This window comes from Drosophila santomea, unplaced genomic scaffold (genome assembly GCF_016746245.2).
Source record: "Drosophila santomea strain STO CAGO 1482 unplaced genomic scaffold, Prin_Dsan_1.1 Segkk91_quiver_pilon_scaf, whole genome shotgun sequence".
NCBI classification, from domain to species: domain Eukaryota; kingdom Metazoa; phylum Arthropoda; class Insecta; order Diptera; family Drosophilidae; genus Drosophila; species Drosophila santomea.
In genome coordinates, this window is record NW_025319026.1 from 39139 (window position 1) to 60781 (window position 21643).

At 41.0% G+C, this 21643-nt stretch overlaps 1 pseudogene; it reads left to right on the plus strand.

Annotated features, from left to right (window-relative positions):
* Nucleotides 1-424: 424 nt before the first annotated feature.
* Nucleotides 425-1051, plus strand: LOC122756656 (annotated as a pseudogene).
* Nucleotides 1052-21643: the final 20592 nt, after the last annotated feature.

Here is a 21643-nt window from a genome sequence, read left to right on the forward strand (position 1 = left end):
TTAGTGTAGTTGTCCATGTGCTTTTGCTTCGAGTGGGATTTTTGAAGGGCGCAGAGGACTAGCTCTGAGCTCTAACTCGATGAAACGTTTAAGAGACAATCAAACATGTTTTTACCTCCTCAATGTGGCCAAGTGGCATGTAAAGCTCTTAGAAAAGCCGGAAACCGTGCGGGGCAAAATTCGGTTCACTTGGAGATACGAGGACGCTGGATAAATCGTGCAACCACGTAAAAAATCGAAACAACTTATATATAAGGTTTAAATATCTCCCTTCCGCCTTTTTGTTTTTTTGAATTTGCGGCTATGTACAAAGCGCTCGTATCTGGCAATACTATACATAATATAAAGGTCTTGACATAACTACAAAACGACGCTATGCATGATTAGTTTGGATATTGCGTTTAACAGTTATAGACGTGTAAACATGGAGTTCACTAACGCCGAAATTCGCGCTATTTTAAAGTTTTCCTTCGTTAAAGGCAAATCCGCTAGAGAAACGTTCCGTAAGATTAATGGTGATTTGGGGGATGGTACTCTATCACTTCGAACCGCGGAGGAATGGTTTTGACGATTTAGAGCCGTTGAAAACGACACCATGGATAAGCCAGCCGGCGGAAGACCTGTGACGACAAATACCGATCAAATCATGGAATACATCGAGTTAGACCGGCATGTGGCATCTCGTGACATCGCCCAGGAGATGGGAGTTAGTCACCAAACCATTTTAAACCATCTGCAGAAGGCTGGATACAAAAAATAGCTTGAAGTTTGGGTGCCGCATGATTTGACGCAAAAAAACCTTCTGGACCGAATCAACGCCTGCGATATGCTGCTGAAACGGAACGAATTCGACCCATTCTTGAAGCGGATGGTGACTGACGAAAAATGGATCACATACGACAATATCAAGCGAAAACGGTCGTGGTCGAAGGCCGGTGAATCGTCCAAAACAGTGGCCAAGCCGGGATTGACGGCCAGGAAGGTTTTGCTGTGTGTTTGGTGGGATTGGAAGGGAATCATCTTAATTCTACCATCTACTGCAAAAAACTGAATAGCTTGAAGCAGGCGATCGACCAGAAGCGTCCAGAATTGGCCAACAGGAAGGATGTAGTGTTCCACCAGGACAACGCCAGACCACACACTTCGTTGATGACTCGTCAGAAGCTACGGGAGCTCGGATGGGAGGTTTTATCGCATCCACCATATAGCCCGGACATAGCGCCAAGTGAGTACCAACTGTTCCTGTCCATTGCGAATGCCCTTGGTGGTGTAAAGTTGAACTCAAAAGAGGCTTGTGAAAAGTGGCTGTCCGAGTTCTTCGCAAATAAGGAGGGGGGCTTCTACGAGGGAGGTATTATGAAGTTGCCGTCTAGATGGAAACAGATTATCAACCAAAACGGCGCATATTTGAACTAAACACTTTTTATAAAGCATTGAATAAAGAGCAAAAAAGCGGAAGGGAGATATTTGACAAACTTATATTTGGGACGCTGGATAAGCGTGCAACCCGTTGGATCGATTGAACTATTCCGTATTTGGAAAAATATAACTGGAGTCGCGTATAAAGCAGATACCCAAATTAATCGAAAGCTAAGGTTTTTCGATTTAGAGTTATACAGGTTCGCTCAATAAATCGCACAAAAGTAATTTAAGAACCAAATTATCGCATCACTTTAGACAGGATGTGGACAACGCCTGAATAAATGAAGAAATTTGGGTCTGCTAGTTGCAAAGGCTGCATATGCTTTAAGGATTCTACAGGTAAAGTACATGATTGTAGATCTTTACAGTTGTGGCACTATATATGCAGAAGTTTTAAATTGGATGTGGGGCTTGACGGGAGAACCTATGTTGAGGTGACGCTTTCTGGGCTTAGCCGCAAAAGTGAAGCCTTAAGCATGGGTAGATTTAAAATGCAAGTTAAACAAGTTAAACAAGCGTTCTGAAATAATGGAGTGGGCTTTATATCTTCCTGGTGGTTAAAGGTGTATACGGGGGTGGTGGTCAGGATTGACCTCTGATTGGACTGGTGGAGTCCAATTTCGGTGCATGAGTGTGTTGTGGCTTCCTCTGTAAGTAATGCAGTAATGCGTGCTGGTGTAATCCCTAAGAAGATGCGTTCTGGCAATACAGCTTAAACACTAAATCTGCTGTTTTATATATTTTTGCCGCTCTACTTGGGATGGATAGTTTTCTTACGAACAAAGTTTACAGGATTGTAGAGTTACCGTCACACTATTTTTAAAGGTCTAAATCGCCCGCGAGCTATTGCTCTGGCTTGAGCGTTTAACTTAAATAGCTTCAATTGCCTCAAGCTTTCGATGACGATCTTGTAAGACAGCCTGGAATTCAGCCCAGAGTAATATATCTGCAAGAATAAATGTGACGATCGGAACAAAAACGCCGGGGTCGCTGTATTGAGCGAGGAAACAAATAAAAAATTAATAATCGATTTAGACAAAGGTAAGGGGCGACGGATTACGCGTAAAAATGTGGTACTCGTAACAAATTATATCATCGTTTTATCGTTATCTTCTTTCCTTTTGGTATATTGAACAACGTTTTCCGCGCAAATCAAGGTAGTTAACCAGCTAATCAGCTTCACTGGAACATCCTCAACCTTCCAAAATGTTGTGAGAATGTTGCTTGTTCCATTTTGCGGTTGATTAGTAAGTTGGGGTGTGAAGTCTGAATTTGTAGCTTTTTTGTTTGGTGCTGATCGTGGAACTTCGAGCGATGAGCTCGTTGATTTTAGGGTAGTTTCAATGTGCTTTTGCTTTGAGTTGGATTTTGAAGGGCGCAGAGGACTTGCTCTAGGCTCTAACTCGATGAAACGTTTAAGAGACAATCAAACATGTTTTTACCTTCCTCAATGTGGCCAAGTGGCATTTAAAGCTCTTGGAAAGAAGAAAACCGTGCGGAGCAAAACATTCGGTTCACTTGGAGAAATACGGGACGATGAATAAATCGTGCAACCACGTAAAAAATCGAAACAAACTTATATATCTGGGACGCTGGATAAATCGTTCAACCAATTGGATCAAAACAACTTATATATCGGGACGCTGGATAAATCGTGCAACCAAGATCGAAACAATATATATTGGGTCGCTGGATAAGCGTGCAACACGTTGGATCGATTGAACTATTCCGTATTTGGAAAAATATAAGTGGATTCGCGTGATAAAGCAGACAACCAAATTAATCGAAAGCTAAGGTTTGTTGATTTAGAGTTATACATGGTCGCTCAATAAATCGCACAAAAGTAATTTAAGAACCAAATTATCGCATCACTTTAGACAGGATGTAGACAACGCCTGAATAAATGAAGAAATTTGGGTCTGCTAGTTGCAAAGGCTGCATATGCTTTAAAGATTCTACAGGTAAAGTACAGGATTGTAGATTCTTGTCCAGTTGTGGCACTTTATATGCAGAAGTTTTAAATTGGATGTGGGGCTTGACGGGAGAACCTATGTTGAGGTGACGCTTTCTGGGCTTAGCCGCAAAAGTGAAGCCTTAATCATGGGTAGATTTAAAATGCAAGTTAAACAAGTTAAACAAGCGTTCTGAAATAATGGAGTGGGCTTTATTCTTCCTGGTGGTGTATACGGTAATGGTGGTCAGGATTGACCTCTAATTGGACTGGTGGAGTCCATTTCGGTGCATGAGTGTGTTGTGGCTTCCTCTGTAAGTAATGCAGTAATGCGTGCTGGTGTAATCCCTAAATCTTCTGTTTTATATAGTTTTGCGATCTACTTGGGTTGGATAGTTTCTTACGAACAAAGTTTACAGGATTGTAGAGTTACCGTCACACTATTTTTAAAGGTCTAAATTGCCCGCGAGCTATTGCCAGTCCGCAGTGCTCTGGCTTAAGCGTTTAACTTAAATATCTTCAATCGCCTAAAGCTTTCGATGACGACTTGTAAGACAGCCTGGAATTCAGCCCAGAGTAATATATCTGCCAGAATAAATGTGACGATCGGAACAAAAACACCGGGGTCGCTGTATTGAGCGAGGAAACAAATAAAAATAATAATCGATTTAGACAAAGGTAAGGGGCGACGGATTACGCTTAAAAAATGTGGTACTCGTAACAAATTATATCATCGTTTTATCGTTATCTTCTTTCCTTTTGGTATATTGGACAACGTTTTCCGCGCAAAACGAGGTAGTTAACCAGCTAACCAGCTTTACTGGAACATCCTCAACCTTCCTTAATGTTGTGAGAATGTTGCTTGCTCCATTTTTGCGGTTGATAGTAACTTGGGGGGTGAAGTCTGAATTCGTTGGTTTTGTGTTGGTGCTGATCGTGGAACTTGGAGCGATGTGCTCGTTGATTTTAGTGTAGTTGTCGATGTGCTTTTGCTTAGAGTGGGATTTGTGAAAGGCGCAGAGGAGACAATCAAAATGTTTTACCTCCTTAATGTGGCCAATTGGCTTATAAAGCTCTTGGAAAAGCCGAAAACCGTGCGGGGCAAACCATTCGGTCCACTTGGACAAATACGGGGACGCTGGATAAATCGTGCAACCACGTAAAAAATCGAAACATACGTATATATTTGGGACGCTTGATAAATCGTTCAACCAATAGCGAACAAAAGTAAGAACCAAATTATCGCATCACTTTAGACAGGATGTGGACGCGCAGGACAACAATGTGACGATCGAAACAAAAACACCGGGTCGCTGTATTGAGCGAGAAAAAATAAAAATATAATAATCGGAATTAATCGATTTAGACAACGGTAAGGGGCGACGGATTACGCGTAGAAAATGTGGTACTCGTAACAAATTATATCATCGTTTTAACGTTATTTCTTTCCTTTGGTATATTGGACAACGTTTTCCTTGCAAATCGAGGTAGTTAACCAGCTAACCAGCTTCACTGGAACATCCTCAACCTTCCAAAATGTTGTGAGAATGTTGCTTGCTCCATTTTTGCGGTTGATCTGTAACTTGGGGTGTGAAGTCTGAATTCGTAGCTTTTGTGTTTGGTGCTGATCGTGGAACTTGGAGCGATGTGCTCGTTGATTTTAGTGTAGTTGTCCATGTGCTTTTGCTTCGAGTGGGATTTTTAAAGGGCGCAGAGGACTAGCTCTAGGCTCTAACTCGAAAACGTTTAAGAGACAATCAAACGTGTTTTACCTCCTCAATGTGGCCGAGTGGCATGTAAAGCTCTTGGAAAAGCCAAAACCGTGCGGGGCAAAACATTCGGTTCACTTGGAAAAATACGGGGACGCTGGATAAATCGTGCAACCACGTAAAAATCGAAACAAACTTATATATTTGGGACGCTGGATAAGCGGCAACCCGTTGATTGAACTATTCCGTATTTGGAAAAATATAACTGGAGTCGCGTGATAAAGTAGACATCCAAATTAATCGAAAGCAAGGTTTGTTGATTTAGAGTTATACAGGGTCGCTAAATAAATCGCACAAAAGTAATTTAAGAACCAAATTATCGCATCACTTTAGACAGGATGTAGACAACGCCTAAAAATGAAGAAATTTGGGTCTGCTAGTTGCAAAGGCTGCATATGCTTTAAAGATTCTACAGGTAAAGTACAGGATTGTAGATTCTTGTCCAGTTGTGGCACTTTATATGCAGAAGTTTTAAATTAGATGTGGGACTTGACGGGAGAACCTATGTTGAGTTGACGCCTACTGGGCTTAGCCGCAAAAAAGAAGCCTTAAGCGTGGGTAGATTTAAAATGCAACTTAAGCAAGTTGAACAAGCGTTCTGAAATAAAGGTTAAGGTTGCCTCCGAACCCAAGTCAATAATTGCGTGTGCTGAGTATTTGATTAAAGCCGTACTCATGAGGACCCTTGAGTTTTTAAATCTAGAACCGTTTGCACATTCGGTTGATTTGTTAATGGAGTGGACTTTATATCTTCCTGGTGGTTAAAAGTGTATACGGGGGTGGTGGTCAGGATTGACCTCTGATTGGACTGGTGGAGTGCCATTTCGGTGCATGAGTGTTATGTGGCTTCATCTGTAAGTAATTCAGTAATGCGTGCTGGTGTAATCCCAAAGAAGGCAATACAGCTTTAACACAAAAAAATTATATGATGACGATTTTGTATATCTGTCTTACTCATAAGGGATTGTTTCCATAGGGACAGAGTTATTTTTGGCAACTTGGCAAAGCACAGAAACATATGCAAGCAATCTCAGTTAGACGTGTCAATTTTTGTTGACCAGCAGCCTCTTGTTTTTGAAACGTACGTCAATCTGCGAACTCCGTTAGTCAGAGGTCAGGATTGACCGTTCTGTCAGTACAGCTTAAACACTAGATCTGCTCTTTTATATATTTTTGCCGCTCTACTTGGGTAGGATAGTTTTCTTACGAACAATGTTTACAGGATTGTGGAGTTACCGTCACACTATTCTCAAAGGTCTGGATCGCCCGCGAGCTATTGTTAGTCCGCAGTGCTCTGGCTTGAGCGTTTGACTTAAATATCTTCAATCGCCTCGAGCTTTCGATGACGATCTTGTAAGACAGCCTGGAATTCAGCCCAGAGTAATATATCTGCCTGAATAAATGTGACGATCGGAACAAAAACGCCGGGGTCGCTGTATTGAGCGAGGAAACAAATAAAAAATTAATAATCGATTTAGACAAAGGTAAGGGGCGACGGATTACGCGTAAAAAATGTGGTACTCGTAACAAATTATATCATCGTTTTATCGTTATCTTTTTTCCTTTTGGTATATTGGACAACGTTTCCCGCGCAAATCGAGGTAGTTAACCAGCTAATCAGCTTCACTGGAACATCCTCAACCTTCCAAAATGTTGTGAGAATGTTGCTTGCTCCATTTTTGCGGTTGATTAGTAAGTTGGGGTGTGAAGTCTGAATTTGTAGCTTTTTTGTTTGGTGCTGATCGTGGAACTTCGAGCGATGAGCTCGTTGATTTTAGGGTAGTTGTCAATGTGCTTTTGCTTTGAGTTGGATTTTTAAAGGGCGCAGAGGACTAGGCTCTAACTCGATGAAACGTTTAAGAGACAATCAAACATGTTTTTACCTCCTCAATGTGGCCAAGTGGCATGTAAAGCTCTTGGAAAAGCCGAAAACCGTGCGGGGCAAAACATTCGGTTCACTTGGAGAAATACGGGGACGCTGAATAAATCGTGCAACCACGTAAAAAATCGAAACAAACTTATATATCTGGGACGCTGGATAAATCGTTCAACCAATTGGATCAAAACAACTTATATATCGGGACGCTGGATAAATCGTGCAACCAAGATCGAAACAATATATATTGGGTCGCTGGATAAGCGTGCAACACGTTGGATCGATTGAACTATTCCGTATTTGGAAAAATATAAGTGGATTCGCGTGATAAAGCAGACACCCAAATTAATCGAAAGCTAAGGTTTGTTGATTTAGAGTTATACATGGTCGCTCAATAAATCGCACAAAAGTAATTTAAGAACCAAATTATCGCATCACTTTAGACAGGATGTAGACAACGCCTGAATAAATGAAGAAATTTGGGTCTGCTAGTTGCAAAGGCTGCATATGCTTTAAAGATTCTACAGGTAAAGTACAGGATTGTAGATTCTTGTCCAGTTGTGGCACTTTATATGCAGAAGTTTTAAATTGGATGTGGGGCTTGACGGGAGAACCTATGTTGAGGTGACGCTTTCTGGGCTTAGCCGCAAAAGTGAAGCCTTAAGCATGGGTAGATTTAAAATGCAAGTTAAACAAGTTAAACAAGCGTTCTGAAATAATGGAGTGGGCTTTATTCTTCCTGGTGGTTAAAGGTGTATACGGTGGTGGTGGTCAGGATTGACCTCTAATTGGACTGGTGGAGTCCAATTTCGGTGCATGATGTGTTGTGGCTTCCTCTGTAAGTAATGCAGTAATGCGTGCTGGTGTAATCCCTAAATCTTCTGTTTTATATAGTTTTGCGATCTACTTGGGTTGGATAGTTTTCTTACGAACAAAGTTTACAGGATTGTAGAGTTACCGTCACACTATTTTTAAAGGTCTAAATTGCCCGCGAGCTATTGCCAGTCCGCAGTGCTCTGGCTTAAGCGTTTAACTTAAATATCTTCAATCGCCTAAAGCTTTCGATGACGATCTTGTAAGACAGCCTGGAATTCAGCCCAGAGTAATATATCTGCCAGAATAAATGTGACGATCGGAACAAAAACACCGGGGTCGCTGTATTGAGCGAGGAAACAAATACAAAATTAATAATCGATTTAGACAAAGGTAAGGGGCGACGGATTACGCTTAAAAAATGTGGTACTCGTAACAAATTATATCATCGTTTTATCGTTATCTTCTTTCCTTTTGGTATATTGGACAACGTTTTCCGCGCAAAACGAGGTAGTTAACCAGCTAACCAGCTTTACTGGAACATCCTCAACCTTCCTTAATGTTGTGAGAATGTTGCTTGCTCCATTTTTGCGGTTGATAGTAACTTGGGGGGTGAAGTCTGAATTCGTTGGTTTTGTGTTTGGTGCTGATCGTGGAACTTGGAGCGATGTGCTCGTTGATTTTAGTGTAGTTGTCGATGTGCTTTTGCTTAGAGTGGGATTTGTGAAAGGCGCAGAGGAGACAATCAAAATGTTTTACCTCCTTAATGTGGCCAATTGGCTTATAAAGCTCTTGGAAAAGCCGAAAACCGTGCGGGGCAAACCATTCGGTCCACTTGGACAAATACGGGGACGCTGGATAAATCGTGCAACCACGTAAAAAATCGAAACATACGTATATATTTGGGACGCTTGATAAATCGTTCAACCAATAGCGAACAAAAGTAAGAACCAAATTATCGCATCACTTTAGACAGGATGTGGACGCGCAGGACAACGCGTGAAACAATGTGACGATCGAAACAAAAACACCGGGTCGCTGTATTGAGCGAGAAAAAATAAAAATATAATAATCGGAATTAATCGATTTAGACAACGGTAAGGGGCGACGGATTACGCGTAGAAAATGTGGTACTCGTAACAAATTATATCATCGTTTTAACGTTATCTTCTTTCCTTTTGGTATATTGGACAACGTTTTCCTTGCAAATCGAGGTAGTTAACCAGCTTCACTGGAACATCCTCAACCTTCCAAAATGTTGTGAGAATGTTGCTTGCTCCATTTTTGCGGTTGATTTGTAACTTGGGGTGTGAAGTCTGAATTCGTAGCTTTTGTGTTTGGTGCTGATCGTGGAACTTGGAGCGATGTGCTCGTTGATTTTAGTGTAGTTGTCCATGTGCTTTTGCTTCGAGTGGGATTTTTAAAGGGCGCAGAGGACTAGCTCTAGGCTCTAACTCGATGAAACGTTTAAAAGACAATCAAATGTGTTTTTACCTCCTCAATGTGGCCGAGTGGCATGTAAAGCTCTTGGAAAAGCCAAAAACCGTGCGGGGCAAAACATTCGGTTCACTTGGAAAAATACGGGGACGCTGGATAAATCGTTCAACCACGTAAAAAATCGAAACAAACTTATATATTTGGGACGCTGGATAAGCGTGCAACCCGTTGATTGAACTATTCCGTATTTGGAAAAATATAACTGGAGTCGCGTGATAAAGTAGACATCCAAATTAATCGAAAGCAAAGGTTTGTTGATTTAGAGTTATACAGGGTCGCTAAATAAATCGCACAAAAGTAATTTAAGAACCAAATTATCGCATCACTTTAGACAGGATGTAGACAACGCCTAAATAAATGAAGAAATTTGGGTCTGCTAGTTGCAAAGGCTGCATATGCTTTAAAGATTCTACAGGTAAAGTACAGGATTGTAGATTCTTGTCCAGTTGTGGCACTTTATATGCAGAAGTTTTAAATTGGATGTGGGGCTTGACGGGAGAACCTATGTTGAGGTGACGCTTTCTGGGCTTAGCCGCAAAAGTGAAGCCTTAAGCATGGGTAGATTTAAAATGCAAGTTAAACAAGTTAGACAAGCGTTCTGAAATAATGGAGTGGGCTTTATATCTTCCTGGTGGTTAAAGGTGAATACGGGGGTGGTGGTCAGGATTGACCTCTGATTGGACTGGTGGAGTGCCATTTCGGTGCATGAGTGTTATGTGGCTTCCTCTGTAAGTAATTCAGTAATGCGTGCTGGTGTAATCTTAAAGAAGGCAATACAGCTTTAACACAAAAAAATTATATGATGACGATTTTGTAAGATAGCCTCGAATTCAGCCCAGAGTTATATATCTGTCTTACTCATAAGGGATTGTTTCCATAGGGACAGAGTTATTTTTGGCAACTTGGCAAAGCACAGAAACATATGCAAGCAATCTCAGTTAGACGTGTCAATTTTTGTTGACCAGCAGCCTCTTGTTTTTGAAACGTACGTCAATCTGCGAACTCCGTTAGTCAGAGGTCAGGATTGACCGTTCTGTCAGTACAGCTTAAACACTAGATCTGCTCTTTTATATATTTTTGCCGCTCTACTTGGGTAGGATAGTTTTCTTACGAACAATGTTTACAGGATTGTGGAGTTACCGTCACACTATTCTCAAAGGTCTGGATCGCCCGCGAGCTATTGTTAGTCCGCAGTGCTCTGGCTTGAGCGTTTGACTTAAATATCTTCAATCGCCTCGAGCTTTGGTTGAAGATCTTGTAAGACAGCCTGGAATTCAGCCCAGAGTAATATATCTGCCTGAATAAATGTGACGATCGGAACAAAAACGCAGGGGTCGCTGTATTGAGCGAGGAAACAAATAAAAAATTAATAATCGATTTAGACAAAGGTAAGAGGCGACGGATTACGCGTAAAAATGTGGTACTCGTAACAAATTATATCATCGTTTTATCGTTATCTTTTTTCTTTTTGGTATATTGGACAACGTTTCCCGCGCAAATCGAGGTAGTTAACCAGCTAATCAGCTTCACTGGAACATCCTCAACCTTCCAAAATGTTGTGAGAATGTTGCTTGCTCCATTTTTGCGGTTGATTAGTAAGTTGGGGTGTGAAGTCTGAATTTGTAGCTTTTTTGTTTGGTGCTGATCGTGGAACTTCGAGCGATGAGCTCGTTGATTTAGGGTAGTTGTCAATGTGCTTTTGCTTTGAGTTGGATTTTTAAGGGCGCAGAGGACTAGGCTCTAACTCGATGAAACGTTTAAGAGACAATCAAACATGTTTTTACCTCCTCAATGTGGCCAAGTGGCATGTAAAGCTCTTGGAAAAGCCGAAAACCGTGCGGGGCAAAACATTCGGTTCACTTGGAGAAATACGGGGACGCTGAATAAATCGTGCAACCACGTAAAAAATCGAAACAAACTTATATATCTGGGACGCTGGATAAATCGTTTAACCAATTGGATCAAAACAACTTATATATCGGGACGCTGGATAAGCGTGCAACACGTTGGATCGATTGAACTATTCCGTATTTGGAAAAATATAACTGGATTCGCGTGATAAAGCAGACACCCAAATTAATCGAAAGCTAAGGTTTGTTGATTTATAGTTATACATGGTCGCTCAATAAATCGCACAAAAGTAATTTAAGAACCAAATTATCGCATCACTTTAGACAGGATGTAGACAACGCCTGAATAAATGAAGAAATTTGGGTCTGCTAGTTGCAAAGGCTGCATATGCTTTAAGGATTCTACAGGTAAAGTACAGGATTGTAGATTCTTGTCCAGTTGTGGCACTTTATATGCAGAATTTAAATTGGATGTGGGGCTTGACGGGAGAACCTATGTTGAGGTGACGCTTTCTGGGCTTAGCCGCAAAAGTGAAGCCTTAAGCATGGGTAGATTTAAAATGCAAGTTAAACAAGTTAAACAAGCGTTCTGAATAATGGAGTGGGCTTATATCTTCCTGGTGGTTAAAGGTGTATACGGGGGTGGTGGTCAGGATTGACCTCTAATTGGACTGGTGGAGTCCAATTTCGGTGCATGAGTGTGTGTGGCTTCCTCTGTAAGTAATGCAGTAATGCGTGCTGGTGTAATCCCTAAATCTTCTGTTTTATATAGTTTTGCGATCTACTTGGGTTGGATAGTTTTCTTACGAACAAGTTACAGGATTGTAGAGTTACCGTCACACTGTTTTTAAAGGTCTAAATTGCCCGCGAGCTATTGCCAGTCCGCAGTGCTCTGGCTTATGCGTTTAACTTAAATATCTTCAATCGCCTAAAGCTTTCGATGACGATCTTGTAAGACAGCCTGGAATTCAGCCCAGAGTAATATATCTGCAGAATAAATGTGACGATCGGAACAAAAACACCGGGGTCGCTGTATTGAGCGAGGAAACAAATACAAAATTAATAATCGATTAGACAAAGGTAAGGGGCGACGGATTACGCTTAAAAAATGTGGTACTCGTAACAAATTATATTATCGTTTTATCGTTATCTTCTTTCCTTTGGTATATTGGACAACGTTTTCCGCGCAAACGAGGTAGTTAACCAGCTAACCAGCTTTACTGGAACATCCTCAACCTTCCTTAATGTTGTGAGAATGTGCTTGCTCCATTTTTGCGGTTGATAGTAACTTGGGGGGTGAAGTCTGATTCGTTGGTTTTGTGTTTGGTGCTGATCGTGGAACTTGGAGCGATGTGCTCGTTGATTTTAGTGTAGTTGTCGATGTGCTTTTGCTTAGAGTGGGATTTGTGAAGGCGCAGAGGAGACAATCAAATATTTTACCTCCTTAATGTGCCAATTGGCTTATAAAGCTCTTGGAACAGACGAAACCGTGCGGGGCAACCATTCGGTCCACTTGGACAAATACGGGACGCTGGATAAATCGTGCAACACGTAAAAATCGAAACATACGTATATATTTGGGACGCTTGATAAATCGTTCAACCAATAGCGAACAAAAGTAAGAACCAAATTATTGCATCACTTTAGACAGGATGTGACGCGCAGGACAACGCGTGAAACAATGTGACGATCGAAACAAAAACACCGGGTCGCTGTATTGAGCGAGAAAAAATAAAAACATAATAATCGGAATAAATCGATTTAGACAACGGTAAAGGGGCGACGGATTACGCGTAGAAAATGTGGTACTCGTAACAAATTATATCATCGTTTAACGTTATCTTCTTTCCTTTTGGTATAATTGGACAACGTTTCCTTGCAAATCGAGGTAGTTACCAGCTAACCAGCTTCACTGGAAATCCTCAACCTTCCAAAATGTTGTGAGAATTTGCTTGCTCCATTTTGCGGTTGATTTGTAACTTGGGGTGTGAATCTGAATTCGAGCTTTTGTGTTGGTGCTGATCGTGGAACTTGGAGCGATGTGCTCGTTGATTTTAGTGTAGTTGTCCATGTGCTTTGCTTCGAGTGGGATTTTTAAAGAACGCAGAGGACTAGCTCTAGGCTCTAACTCGATGAAACGTTTAAGAGACAATCAACGTGTTTTTACCTCCTCAATGTGGCCGAGTGGCAATGTAAAGCTCTTGGAAAGCCAAATGCGGGGGCAAAACATTCGGTTCACTTGGAAAAATACGGGACGCTGGATAAATCGTGCAACCACGTAAAAATCGAACAAACTTATATATTGGGGCGCTGGATAAGCGTGCAACCCGTTGATTGAACTATCCGTATTGGAAAAATATAACTGGAGTCGCGTGATAAGTAGACATCCAAATTAATCGAAAGCAAAGTTTGTTGATTTAGAGTTATACAGGGTCGCTAATAATCGCACAAAAGTAATTTAAGAAACCAAATATCGCATCACTTTAGACAGGATGTAGACAACGCCTAATAATGAAAAAATTTGGGTCTGCTAGTTGCAAAGGCTGCATATGCTTTAAAGATTCTACAGGTAAAGTACAGGATTGTAGATTCTTGTCCAGTTGTGGCACTTTATATGCAGAAGTTTTAAATTATATGTGGGACTTGACGGGAGAACCTATGTTGAGTTGACGCCTACTGGGCTTAGCCGCAAAAAGAAGCCTTAAGCGTGGGTAGATTTAAAATGCAACCTTAAGCAAGTTGACAAGCGTTCTGAAATAAAGGTTAAGGTTGCCTCCGAACCAAGTCAATATTGCGTGTGCTGAGTATTTGATTAAAGCCGTACTCATGAGGACCCCTTGAGTGTTTAAATCTAGAACCGTTTGCACATTCGGTTGATTTGTTAATGGAGTGGACTTTATATCTTCCTGTGGTTAAAAGTGTATACGGGGTGGTGTCAGGATTGACCTCTGATTAGACTGGTGAGAGTGCCATTTCGGTGCATGAGTATTATGTGGCTTCATCTGTAAGTAATTCAGTATGCGTGCTGGTGTAATCCCAAAGAAGGCAATACAGCTTTAACACAAAAAAATTATATGATGACGATTTTGTAAGATAGCCTCGAATTCAGCCCAGAGTTATATATCTGTCTTACTCATAAGGGATTGTTTCCATAGGGACAGAGTTATTTTTGGCAACTTAGCAAAGCACAGAAACATATGCAAGCAATCTCAGTTAGACGTGCAATTTTTGTTGACCAGCAGCCTCTTGTTTTTGAAACGTACGTCAATCTGCGAACTCCGTTAGTCAGAGTCAGGATTGACCGTTCTGTCAGTACAGCTTAAACACTAGATCTGCTCTTTTATATATTTTTGCCCGCTCTACTTGGGTAGGATAGTTTTCTTACGAACAATGTTTACAGGATTTGGAGTTACCGTCACACTATTCTCAAAGGTCTGGATCGCCCGCGAGCTATTGTTAGTCCGCAGTGCTCTGGCTTGAGCGTTTGACTTAAATATCTTCAATCGCCTCGAGCTTTCGATGACGATCTTGTAAGACAGCCTGGAATTCAGCCCAGAGTAATATATCTGCCTGAATAAATGTGCCGATCGGAACAAAAACGCCGGGGGTCGCTGTATTGAGCGAGGAAACAAATAAAAAATTAATAATCGATTTAGACAAAGGTAAGGGGCGACGGATTACGCATAAAAATGTGGTACCTGTAACAAATTATATCATGTTTTATCGTTATCTTTTTTCCTTTTGGTATATTGGACAACGTTTCCGCGCAAATCGAGGTAGTTAACCAGCTAATCAGCTTCACTGGAACATCCTCAACCTTCCAAAATGTTGTGAGAATGTTGCTTGCTCCATTTTTGCGGTTGATTAAGTTGGGGTGTGAAGTCTGAATTTGTAGCTTTTTGTTTGGTGCTGATCGTGGAACTTCGAGCGATGAGCTCGTTGATTTTAGGGTAGTTGTCAATGTGCTTTTGCTTTGAGTTGGATTTTTAAAGGGCGCAGAGGACTAGGCTCTAACTCGATGAAACGTTTAAGAGACAATCAAACATGTTTTACCTCCTCAATGTGGCCAAGTGGCATGTAAAGCTCTTGGAAAAGCCGAAAACCGTGCGGGCAAAACATTCGGTTCACTTGGAGAAATACGGGACGCTGATAAATCGTGCAACACGTAAAAAATCGAAACAAACTTATATATTTGGGACGCTGGATAAGCGTGCAACCCGATCGATTGAACTATTCCGTATTTGGAAAAATATAACTGGAGTCGCGTGATAAAGCAGACAACCCAAATTAATCGAAAGCTAAGGTTTTTGATTTAGTTATACAGGTTCGCTCAATAAATCGCACAAAAGTAATTTAAGAACCAAATTATCGCATCACTTTAGACAGGATGTGACAACCCTGAATAAATGAAGAAATTTGGGTCTGCTAGTTGCAAAGGCTGCATATGCTTTAAAGATTCTACAGGTAAAGTACAAGATTGTAGATCTTGTCCAGTTGTGGCACTATATATGCAGAAGTTTTAAATTGGATGTGGGCTTGACGGGAGAACATATGTTGAGTTGACGCTTTCTGGTCTTAGCCGCAAAGGTGAAGCCTTAAGCATGGGTAGATTTAAAATGCAAGTTAAACAAGTTAAACAAGCGTTTGAAATAATGGAGTGGGCTTTATATCTTCCTGGTGGTTAAAGTGTATACGGGGGTGGTGGTCAGGATTGACCTCTGATTGGACTGGTGGAGTCCAATTTCGGTGCATGAGTGTGTTGTGGCTTCCTCTGTAAGTAATGCAGTAATGCGTGCTGGTGTAATCCCTAAGAAGATGCGTTCTGGCAATACAGCTTAAACACTAAATCTGCTGTATTATATTTTTGCGCTCTACTTGGATGGATAGTTTTCTTACGAACAAAGTTTACAGGATTGTAGAGTTACCGTCACACTATTCTCAAAGGTCTGGATCGCCGCGAGCTATTGTTAGTCCGCAGTGCTCTGGCTTGAGCGTTTGACTTAAATATCTTCAATCGCCTCGAGCTTTCGATGACGATCTTGTAAGACAGCCTGGAATTCAGCCAGAGTAATAATCTCTGAATAAATGTGACGATCGGAACAAAAACCGGGGTCGCTGTATTGAGCGAGGAAACAAATAAAAATTAATAATCGATTTAGACAAAGGTAAGGCGACGGATTACGCGTAAAAATGTGGTACTCGTAAAAATATATCATCGTTTTATCGTTATCTCTTTCCTTTTGGTATATGACAACGTTTTCCGCGCAAATCGAGTAGTTAACCAGCTAACCAGCTTTACTGGAACATCCTCAACCTTCCAAAATGTTGTGAATGTTGCTTGCTCCATTTTTGCGGTTGATTAGTAACTTGGGGGTGAAGTCTGAATTCGTAGCTTTGTGTTTGGTGCTGATCATGGAACTTGGAGCGATGTGCTCGTTGATTTTAGTGTAGTTGTCCATGTGCTTTTGCTTCGAGTGGGATTTTTGAAGGGCGCAGAGGACTAGCTCTGAGCTCTAACTCGATGAAACGTTTAAGAGACAATCAAACATGTTTTACCTCCTCAATGTGGCCAAGTGGCATGTAAAGCTCTTGGAAAGCCGAAACCGTGCGGGGCAAACATTCGGTTCACTTGGAGAAATACGAGGACGCTGGATAAATCGTGCAACCACGTAAAAAATCGAAAAACTATATATATTTGGGACGCTGGATAAGCGTGCAACCCGTTGGATCGATTGAACTATTCCGTATTTGGAAAAATATAACTGAAGTCGCGTGATAAAGCAGATACCCAAATTAATCGAAAGCTAAGGTTTGTTGATTTAGAGTTATACAGGGTCGCTAAAGAAATCGCACAAAAGTAATTAAAGAACCAAATTATCGCATCACTTTAGACAGGATGTGAACAACGCCTGAATAAATGAAGAAATTTGGGTCTGCTAGTTGCAAAGGCTGCATATGCTTTAAAGATTCTACAGGTAAAGTACAGGATTGTAGATTCTTGTCCAGTTGTGGCACTATATATGCAGAAGTTTTAAATTGGATGTGGGGCTTGACGGGAGAACATATGTTGAGTTGACGCTTTCTGGTCTTAGCCGCAAAGGTGAAGCCTTAAGCATGGGTAGATTTAAAATGCAAGTTAAACAAGTTAAACAAGCGTTCTGAAATAATGGAGTGGGCTTTATATCTTCCTGGTGGTTAAAGGTGAATACGGGGGTGGTGGTCAGGATTGACCTCTGATTGGACTGGTGGAGTCCAATTTCGGTGCATGAGTGTGTTATGGCTTCCTCTGTAAGTAATGCAGTAATGCGTGCTGGTGTAATCCCTAAGAAGATGCGTTCTGGCAATACAGCTTAAACACTAAATCTGCTGTTTTATATATTTTTGCCGCTCTACTTGGGATGGATAGTTTTCTTACGAACAAAGTTTACAAGATTGTAGAGTTACCGTCACACTATTTTTAAAGGTCTAAATCGCCCGCGAGCTATTGCTCTGGCTTGAGCGTTTAACTTAAATATCTTCAATTGCCTCAAGCTTTCGATGACGATCTTGTAAGACAGCCTGGAATTCAGCCCAGAGTAATATATCTGCAAGAATAAATGTGACGATCGGAACATAAACAACGGGGTTGCTGTATTAGCGAGGAAACAAATAAAAAATTAATAATCGATTTAGACAAAGGTAAGGGGCGACGGATTACGCGTAAAAAATGTGGTACTCGTAACAAATTATATCATTGTTTATCGTTATCTTCTTTCCTTCTGGTATAATGGACAACGTTTTCCGCGCAAATCAAGGTAGTTACCCAGCTTACCAGCTTTACTAGAACATCCTCACCTTCCAAAATGTTGCGAGAATGTTGCTTGCTCCATTTTTGCGGTTGATAGTACTTTGGGGTGTGAAGTCTGAATTCGTTGGTTTTGTGTTTGGTGCTGATCGTGGAACTTGGAGCGATGTGCTCGTTGATTTTAGTGTAGTTGTCGATGTGCTTTTGCTTACAGTGGGATTTGTGAAAGGCGCAGAGGAGACAATCAAAATGTTTTTACCTCCTTAATGTGGCCAATTGGCGAAAACCGTGCGGGGCAAACTATTCGGTCTACTTGGACAAATACGGGGACGCTGGATAAATCGTGCAACCACGTAAAAAATCGAAACATACTTATATATTTGGGACGCTTAATAAATCGTTCAACCAATAGCGAACAAAGGTAAGAACCAAAGAACCAAATTATCGCATCACTTTAGACAGGATGTGGATGCGCAGGACAACGCGTGAAAAAATGTGATGATCAAAACAAAAACACCGGGGTCGCTGTATTAAGCGAGAAAAAATAAAAATATAACAATCGGAATTAATCGATTTACACAAAGGTAAGGGGTGACGGATTACGCGTGAAAAATGTGGTACTCGTAACAAATTTTGTCATCGTTTATCTTCGTTCCTTTTGGTATATAAAGTTGTCCTTGCAAAAATAGGTAGTAAACCAGCTTCACTGGAACATCCTCAACCTTCCAAAATGTTGTGAGAATGTTGCTTGCTCCATTTTGGCGGTTGATTAGTAACTTGGGGTGTGAAGTCTGAATTCGTAGCTTTTGTGTTTGGTGCTGATCGTGGAACTTGGAGCGATGTGCTCGTTGATTTTAGTGTAGTTGTCCATGTGCTTTTGCTTCGAGTGGGATTTTTGAAGGGCGCAGAGGACTAGCTCTAGGCTCTAACTCGATGAAACGTTTAAGAGACAATCAAACATTTTTTTACCTGCGGTGCAAAACATTTGGTTCACTTGGAGAAATACGGGGACGCTGGATAAATCGTGCAACCACGTAATAAAAATTGAAACAAACGTATATACTTGGGACGCTGGAAAATCGTTCAACCAATTGAATCAAAAATACTTATATATCGGGACGCTAAATAAATAAATCGTGCAACCAAGATCGAAACAATATATATTGGGTCGCTGGATAAGCGTGCAACCCGTTGGATCGATTGAAATATTCCGTATTTAAAAAAAATTTAACTGGAGTCGCGTGATAAAGCAGATACCCAAATTAATCGAAAGCTAAGGTTTTTCGCTTTAGAGTTATACAGGTTCGCTCAATAAATTGCACAAAAGTAATTTAAGAACCAAATTATCGCATCACTTTAGACAGTCCACAACGCCTGAATAAATGAAGAAATTTGGGTCTGCTAGTTGCAAAGGCTGCCTATGCTTTAAAGATTCTAAGGTAAAGTACATGATTGTAGATCCTGTTCCAGTTGTGGCACTATATATGCAGAAGTTTTAAATTGGATGTGGGGCTTGACGGGAGAACATATGTTGAGTTGACGCTTTCTGGTCTTAGCCGCAAAGGTGAAGCCTTAAGCATGGGTAGATTTAAAATGCAAGTTAAGCATGTTAAACAAGCGTTCTGAAATAAAGGTTAAGGTTGCCTCCGAACCCGAGTCAATAAGTGCGTGTGCTGAGTATTTAATTAAAGTCGTACTCATGGGACCCCTTGAGTGTTTAAATATAGAAACGTTTGCACATTCGGTTGATTTGTTAATGGAGTGGACTTTATATCTTCCTGGTGGTTAAAAGTGTATACGGGGGTGGTGGTCAGGATTGACCTCTGATTGGACTGGTGGAGTGCCATTTCGGTGCATGAGTGTTATGTGGCTTCCTCTGTAAGTAATTCAGTAATGCGTGCTGGTGTAATCTTAAAGAAGGCAATACAGCTTTAACACAAAAAAATTATATGATGACGATTTTGTAAGATAGCCTCGAATTCAGCCCAGAGTTATATATCTGTCTTACTCATAAGGGATTGTTTCCATAGGGACAGAGTTATTTTTGGCAACTTGGCAAAGCACAGAAACATATGCAAGCAATCTCAGTTAGACGTGTCAATTTTTGTTGACCAGCAGCCTCTCGTTTTTGAAACGTACGTCAATCTGCCAACTCCGTTAGTCAGAGGTCAGGATTAACCGTTCTGTCAGTACAGCTTAAACACTAGATCTGCTCTTTTATATATTTTTGCCGCTCTACTTGGGTAGGATAGTTTTCTTACGAACGAAGGATTGTGGAGTTACCGTCACACTATTCTCAAAGGTCTGGATCGCCCGCGAGCTATTGTTAGTCCGCAGTGCTCTGGCTTGAGCGTTTGACTTAAATATCTTCAATCGCCTCGAGCTTTCGATGACGATCTTGTAAGACAGCCTGGAATTCAGCCCAGAGAAATATATCTGCCTGAATAAATGTGACGATCGGAAAAAAAACGCCGGGGTCGCTGTATTGAGCGAGGAAACAAATAAAAAATTAATAATCGATTTAGACAAAGGTAAGGGGCGACGGATTACGCGTAAAAATGTGGTACTCGTAACAAATTATATCATCGTTTTATCGTTATCTTCTTTCCTTTTGGTATATTGAACAACGTTTTCCGCGCAAATCAAGGTAGTTAACCAGCTTTACTGGAACATCCCCAACTTTCCAAAATGTTGTGAAAATGTGGCATGCTCCATTTTTGCGGTTGATTAGTAAGTTGGGGTGTGAAGTCTGAATTTGTAGCTTTTTTGTTTGGTGCTGATCGTGGAACTTCGAGCGATGAGCTCGTTGATTTTAGGGTAGTTGTCAATGTGCTTTTGCTTTGAGTTGGATTTTTGAAGGGCGCAGAGGACTAGCTCTAGGCTCTAACTCGATGAAACGTTTAAGAGACAATCAAACATGTTTTTACCTTCTCAATGTGGCCAAGTGGCATTTAAAGCTCTTGGAAAAGCCGAAAACCGTGCGGTGCAAAACATTCGGTTCACTTGGAGAAATACGGGGACGCTGAATAAATCGTGCAACCACGTAAAAAATCGAAACAAACTTATATATCTGGGACGCTGGATAAATCGTTTAACCAATTGGATCAAAACAACTTATATATCGGGACGCTGGATAAATCGTGCAACCAAGATCGAAACATAATATATTGGGTCGCTGGATAAGCGTGCAACACGTTGGATCGATTGAACTATTCCGTATTTGGAAAAATATAACTGGATTCGCGTGATAAAGCAGACACCCAAATTAATCGAAAGCTAAGGTTTGTTGATTTATAGTTATACATGGTCGCTCAATAAATCGCACAAAAGTAATTTAAGAACCAAATTATCGCATCACTTTAGACAGGATGTAGACAATGCCTGAATAAATGAAGAAATTTGGGTCTGCTAGTTGCAAAGGCTGCATATGCTTTAAAGATTCTACAGGTAAAGTACAGGATTGTAGATTCTTGTCCAGTTGTGGCACTTTATATGCAGAAGTTTTAAATTGGATGTGGGGCTTGACGGGAGAACCTATGTTGAGGTGACGCTTTCTGGGCTTAGCCGCAAAAGTGAAGCCTTAAGCATGGGTAGATTTAAAATGCAAGTTAAACAAGTTAGACAAGCGTTCTGAAATAATGGAGTGGGCTTTATATCTTCCTGGTGGTTAAAGGTGTATAC